Genomic DNA, 7,211 nt, shown 5'->3' on the forward strand with positions numbered 1-7,211 from the left:
TAATAAATTAATTATATCAACTAATTGATTTAGTTAATCATTTAAATATCATATAATTTGTTATAATTTCTATCAATCAATTAATTGTAATTCAAATTGAATTATTATTTTGTTACGAAATTATTATTTTCTAATCTATTTATGAGCAATACATATATTAATTATAATCGCAAATTAAGCTATTTTACATTAAATGACTTATATAATTGTCATCTTATTTATTATCATAAATGCTGAATTAAATAAGTCATTATTACTTTTGATTTAGAATTAAATCAGAATAAAACCAGAGATACTATTTTATTTGACCTTTAGGGTTTAATGGGTGTCACACTCAGATATAAATAGTGACTTCTGAATTTTGGTCTCCAACACATTAAAGCCACATCCGTAACTCTTTTTCCATAAAAGGAATTGCGATTCAACTCTACGAGGGATTTAGAAGGTTTTCAAAGAACAAGAAAATTGTCTGAATTTGCACGAATTCTAAATGTTTGAACTTACGATGTTGTTTCAGTTGGTTGTCGTTACCAGAATGACTCTAATCGATACGTGTCTAAGGACTAGAATAGATTAAATATTATTTAAATAATTTATTTCTAATATAATTGGGGTCTAACTGTTACCTGTTACAACCAAACACACAAACAATCCTAAACCCAAATAAGAACAAACTTAGTGGCCACTCAACGACATAAAGAACAAAGCCGTCACGGGTTCGTCATCACTGCCCACCGCCGCGCCGTCATGTGCTCGCCATTTGAGTAAATTAATAAAAACGATTAATAACTATGTTAGAGTTGATACACTTAACACCAGATTAAGAAAAAACGAACAAAGCATGATATGTTACTTTTTATTAATCAAATGATTATAATTCAAATTAATTTTAATAAACTTAAAATTATAATTTCAATTTTATCATGTGCATGACACGGGTTATTACACTTGTAATATATTGAGATTTTATTTAAAATGTCATATAATATATTAAAGAAGAAAATACATTTATTTAAAATGTCATTTAATATATTGAAGAGAAGAAATGCAGCAAATTCAAATGGGAGAGCAAGTTGATCCAAAGTGATTCCATTCAAAGTACTAATAGTGAATAGTCAATAACATATGCATTGAAAATATGAATATAATAAAATATTTTATTATGAAATTATTACAATTATCGAACATGAAAAGCTGTCATTTTTGTCCTTTAAGATTGATCACTGCAAGCTCTTGTTCAACATACTCTCCTGCACAAAGTGGTGGATATTTGCTTGCCAATGGTGATTCCACAAAATGTCCCAATGGCTTCAGAACTGCATCAGAAGCTATGTGAGCAAACAACTACATGTACTAGAGAAAAATGTTACAAAGTCAATATAACCTACATCAAATTCTTTTTTCAATGAGCTCTTACAATCAAAGATTTTATCTTTCTATCCTCACTCACCGTTGAAGAGACTCTCCATAAGCTATGTTTTTGCTCTTCTGCAGTTCTGATTGCTTCAACAGTTCTATTTGTGACTACTACCTCATGCATGCCAACTATGCAGTCCCCTCCAGTTAACCACTCTATCTGAAATTTGATGTCACGTGGAAAAGGCCATTGATAATGTCAAGAGTCAATATCATTCATCATGGAGGGATGTCAAATTGTGTAAATGCTTGTGCTCACAAGAAGCAACAAGAATACAATTAGAGGCTAAAACAATATAAAATTTAAGGACTTTGCTAACAAGTGTCTTTAGCTCCTTGTCAAGGTTACAAAAATTGATAAGATTTTATTGAAAATTAAACTTTTAGAAGCTTTCAATGTATCAAAAACTAAAAGGTTATTAACCGTAACAAGGGGCCTTAGGGTCCTCAACTCCTCATTAGTAAGAACCAAAGTTTAGATACTCATTCTATGATGTGATAGAATATAGCTGTTAATTAAGTCAAGTAAATTAAATAGTTCAAGAATATGTAAGTTGGCTAAGTAAATGTTTCTTGTTGCAATATAAACTTTGAATTCTTTCCATTGAAATACCAGTAGATTCAGGTGATTTTAAAAATACCTGCTTTCCTGTCTGAATAAGGAGACATCCTAATGGAACCTTCACTTCAACCTTTTGTCCATTTTTTAACCAGATATTCAAACCAGGAAACAACTCCGCCTATGTTACACTTGCGGTACATAGCCGGTCCCAAACCCAGATAAAGGAGGAGGGTTGTGTTAGGTCTTCGACAACCAACATAAAAATATAGTCGAACCCCCATGACATGAATCAAAGACATTATTGCGCTAAAGCTAGGTCGTTGCCCAGAAGTAACGCGTCGTATGGCTCGAGTACGGTGTCAAATGAGCAAGAACCGCTGCATCGGTGTCCGGATGTAGTGTTAAATAAGCAAGGATTCTCGCATTTTTGTGAACGGACGAGGGTAAATAAACTAATTCACAAAGTAAAAGGTAAATGTTCAAACTTTGGTATACAAGAAAGGTGAAAACTAGGAATGGGGTTGGAATAATTGTGGATAAGCAGTGAAAGAAGAACGTAGTGAATGTCAAGAGGGTGGGAGATCGGATCATCTCTATTAAACTTGTGGTGGAGGGAGGTGCTTTCCATGTGATTAGCGCCTATGCACCGAAAGTGGGCTCAGACGGACAACACAAGCTAAGGTTTTGGGAGGATCTAAAGAGTCTGGTTCAAGGCATACCCCTGGAAGATAAGATTTTCTTAAGAGAAGATTTAAATGGCCATGTTGGGAGAGATGTAACTGGATATGGAAGTATTCACGGAGGTCATGGTTTCGAGATGATCAATGCCGAGGGTAAAACTATTTTGGACTTTTTCTCAACATTTGATCTTCTCATCGCAAATACATGTTTTAAAAAGAGAGACGAACATCTTATAACCTATAAGAGTGGCATGACAAGCTCTCAAATCGACTTCTTGTTGAGGAGATTCGATCGGAAATTTTGCATTAATTGTAAAATTATCCCGAGAGAGAGTTTAACAACACAACATAGGGTGCTCGTCATGGATTTTCGCGTGAAGCAAAAGTTGAGGAAAAGACATCATACGAAGAACCCAAGGACGAGGTGGTGGCGGATGAAAGGCGAGGAACAAAGAAGCTTCCTAAGTCGGGTAGGAGAAGAGGCAAAGTGGGATGGGAATGGAAGCGCAGAAGAGATGTGGATGGAGATGGCAGAAGTTATTAAAAGAACAGCAAAAGAAAGCTTTGGTGAATCTAAAGGAATAGGACCAAGAGACAAGGAGTCCTGGTAGTGGAATGCGAGTGTACAAGAAAAGATAAAGTTAAAAAGGGAGTGCTTTAAAGAATGGTCTCTATGCCGCAACGCAGATAACTGAGAAAAATATAAGGCGGCTAAGAAGGAGACAAAAGTGGCTGTAAGTGAAGCAAGAACAAGAGCATATGAGGGTTTCTACTAATCTTTGGGCACGAAAGAAGGAGAAAAAGGTATATATAGAATCGCAAAGAGCCGTGAAAGAAGAACGAGAGATTTGGATCAGGCTAAGTACATAAAGGATAAGGATGGAGAGGTGTTGGCTCAAGAGAAGCTTAATGAAAGGTGGAAGAGCTACTTCTACGAGTTATTTAATGAGGGACAGAAGACTCTTCCGAGCCTTAGTCGGTTATGCACAAGGAAAGAAGATCAAAACTTTGACTACTATCGAAAGATTCGAGACTTCGAGGTAAAAGATGCTCTAAAGCAGATGAAAAATGACAGGGCAGTAGGACCTGATAATATCCCGATTGAGGTTTGGAGGGATCTTGGAGAAAAAGGCATCAACTGGTTAATCAAGCTTTTTAATGAGATTTTAAAGTCAAAAAGGATGTCTGATGAGTGGAGAAAGAGCACTTTGGTATCTATCTACAAAAATGAAAGATATACAAAGTTGCGAAAACTATAGAGGAATCAAGCTTATGAGTCATACTATGAAGTTGTGGGAAAGGGTGATAGAACGGAGGTTGAGAAAAGAGACACAAATAACAGAGAACCAATTTGAATTTATGCCAAGCAGATCTACCACTGAAGCGATATACCTATTAAGAAGAATGATGGAGATGTATCGTAGTAATAAAAGAGATCTACATATGATATTTATTGATTTGGAAAAAGCGTATGATAGGGTACCAAAGGAGGTCTTATGGAAGGTTTTAGAAAAGAGGAGAGTAAGGATCGCATATATTCGTGCAATTAAAGACATGTACGATGGGACCACAACTAGTGTGAAGACTCAAGGTGTGACAGAGGAATTTTCTATTGGTATAGAATTACACCAGGGATCATCTTTAAGTCCATACCTTTTCACATTAGTCTTGGAAGTACTCACAGAGCACATCCAAGAGCTTGTGCCATGGTGCATGCTTTTTGCCGATGATATCGTTCTTATGGAAGAATCAAGGAAAGATCTAAATAAAAAGTTGGAGTTATGGAGAGAAGCTCTAGAAGTGTATGGTCTGCGTATAAGCCGTAGCAAGACAGAATATATGAAATGTAAGTTCAGTCTAAGAATGGAAAACCCTAATATAAAGGTGAAGATTGGAGAAAACATCCTACGAAAAGTTAAAAATTTTAAGTATATTGGGTGCATCATACAAGATAATAGAGAGATTGAACAGGATGTAAATCATAGGATCCAAGCAGATTGGTCAAAATGGCAGAGTGTATCTGGTTTTATATGCGACAAAAAAGTGCCTTTAAAACTTAAAGGTAAATTCTATCGCACCGCTATAAGACCGGCTATGCTTTATGGTACGGAGTGTTGGGCGGCTAAAGGGGAACACGAACATAAGATGAGTGTGGCAGAGATGAAGATGTTGAGATGGATGAGTGGTCATACGCGATTGGATAAAATAAGGAACGAAGATATAAGGGAGAGAGTTGGAGTAGCACCCATTGTGGAAAAGATGGTTGAATCGCGTCTCAGGTGGTTTGGACATGTGAGAATAAGACCGATAGAACATCCAGTCAGGAGGGTGAATGAGATGGAAGATAGACAAGGGAAGAAAGGCAGAGGAAGACCTAAGAAGACCATCTATGAGGTGGTCAAACGAGATCTACATGTAAACGATCTATCTGTAGACATGGTACATGACAGAGCACAATGACATCGTTTGATTCATATTGCCGACCCCACTTAGTAGGACAAGACTTTGTTGTTGTTGTAGTATTCAAATCAGGAAACCTACTTTTACCATGTATTGTTAGGAAGTTAATGTCAGTGATATCCTGCAAGAACCGTTCCTTCTTGACCATATTTTTGAAGATCACTCCCTGTGGGAGCTAACAAATGGGGGCCCTGGTACATGACAATACAAGAGATTTCAGTGAATAGAAATCACAGATAATTGTAAAAAACAAATTAGAAAAAGATGAAGTCATTGCTGAGTTTGAGAGTTCAAAAACTGCCAAGCAGGAATCATTCGATTATGAAACAATTCGAAAATATATCTATGCCCACAAGAAAACCATCCAGCTCATTTTGGAGGTTCAACAAAGGTCTATGTGCCTTTCTTTGCATTTTTCTTTCCCAGATCAAAGCATAAGTCTCAATCTTGTTGAATTACAAATGTCATTGTAGTGGGAAACTACGACAACTTAATCTTTGAAAATAAGTACATCTTGCATCTTTTGTATGATAGATAACTACAGATAATAGTGGATAAATATCAAAGTATGCTTTGCTTGCAACTCTTACAGTAGAAGACTGCTAAAATAAGGGAGCATTTTGAAACTTGAGGATGTGTAATTGCAAGTGAAGTGTTGATTCGATAATCTTTATTCTTACTAGTTGGCATTCAACATTATTTCTTGTATGACAAATAATTCTTTTATCAACTCATTTTACTTAATTTTGCTTTTAATGCGTTGTCTAGTGTTGTTGTCAATTGTTCATCTAACAGGCCAAATAAAAAAAAGACCCACCAGGAAGCAATTATTGGGAAGTGTACAGAAAAGGGTTTGCTAATTGTCAAACATACTCACCAGCTTCATAAGAGAAGTGAATGCATCCTTCTGAAGACCAAACCCAATAGCTGCCATTTCAGCAACCACCTAAGATAGAAATATCAAAATTTAGATAACTCAAGTGAGAAATAGTATGAAAGAACACTTAAACAACTCACTTCAATTGCTGCTATCATTTTGTTTCCCCAGGAATCCATGGTTTCTTTCCATTCAGAGAAACCTTCAGGTATGACAGGCTCAGCATTGAGTTCCTGCAAAATTCAGATAGCATTAGGAACAAAGAATAAAAGCTAACAACACATAGCTTTTATGGGAAAGAAATGATAGACATGAGACCTTAAACCGGGTATTTGATGGTCGAGGACCAATTCTCCAAAAGTATCTCCATTTGAGATCAGGCCCAACAGGAGCATGTGGCTGGTATTCTTTAGGCATTGCTTTCAGTTTTTCTTGCATTTCTTCATCGACCAAGCTTCTTGGAACCTCTACTTTTTCCGGTGTAACCCCAACCTAACAAATCCATTTGTAAAAAGTGTTCATGATTATCATGCATCCAGGATATATTCTCTTTGCCATCAAAATTCAAAACTATCAGACGACAATAAGAAAAGAAAAGCAAACAAAATTGAGGCAGTGTATGAATCCTATTTTCTCCAACCTTAAGTCAACTATCAGAAAGTTAGCAGCACAATGCTTGCTACTACAACAGTGCGGAAGTGATAATGTTAGTCATCAAATATATAGATTCTCATCAGAAAACAATAAACTCATACTTGAAAAGTAATAAAAATATTAAATAGCATCAGTCATGTTATCCAATTAGAAAGCTTCTAACATCATCCTCTAAAATTACAAATATTTATCATATCTTGTCTAGTTCAGAGATTAGCATGCCGCATAGCTAAGCAAAGATTTTATCAAAATTCTGAAGGATCACGCAAGGAATTTTCATTTTTGAGAAGTGCCAGACACTTTACAACTACAATTGCTCACACGTCAATAACAAATTATCAAACATTCACATACAAAAATATAGAAATCTCTGGAGGGTTTATTCCACAAAGATGACGGTCAATGCATTTTAACAAACATCAAACATCTTTTAATATTTTGGCGGTCAGGGCAAATTTCTTTAACGAATTTAATTTTCATACATTAAGTAAAAGAGAGTTTCCCGCATACCAAATCACCATAAATTTACCTATTTTCAAAACCACTAAAAAATTCATGAATC

At 35.6% G+C, this 7,211-nt stretch overlaps 1 pseudogene; it reads right to left on the reverse strand.

Annotated features, from left to right (window-relative positions):
* Nucleotides 1,162-7,211, reverse strand: part of LOC107607732 — a 7,789-nt pseudogene continuing 1,739 nt past the window's right edge.

The sequence above is a fragment of the Arachis ipaensis genome, chromosome B07 (genome assembly GCF_000816755.2).
Source record: "Arachis ipaensis cultivar K30076 chromosome B07, Araip1.1, whole genome shotgun sequence".
Classification (NCBI taxonomy): Eukaryota; Viridiplantae; Streptophyta; class Magnoliopsida; order Fabales; family Fabaceae; genus Arachis; species Arachis ipaensis.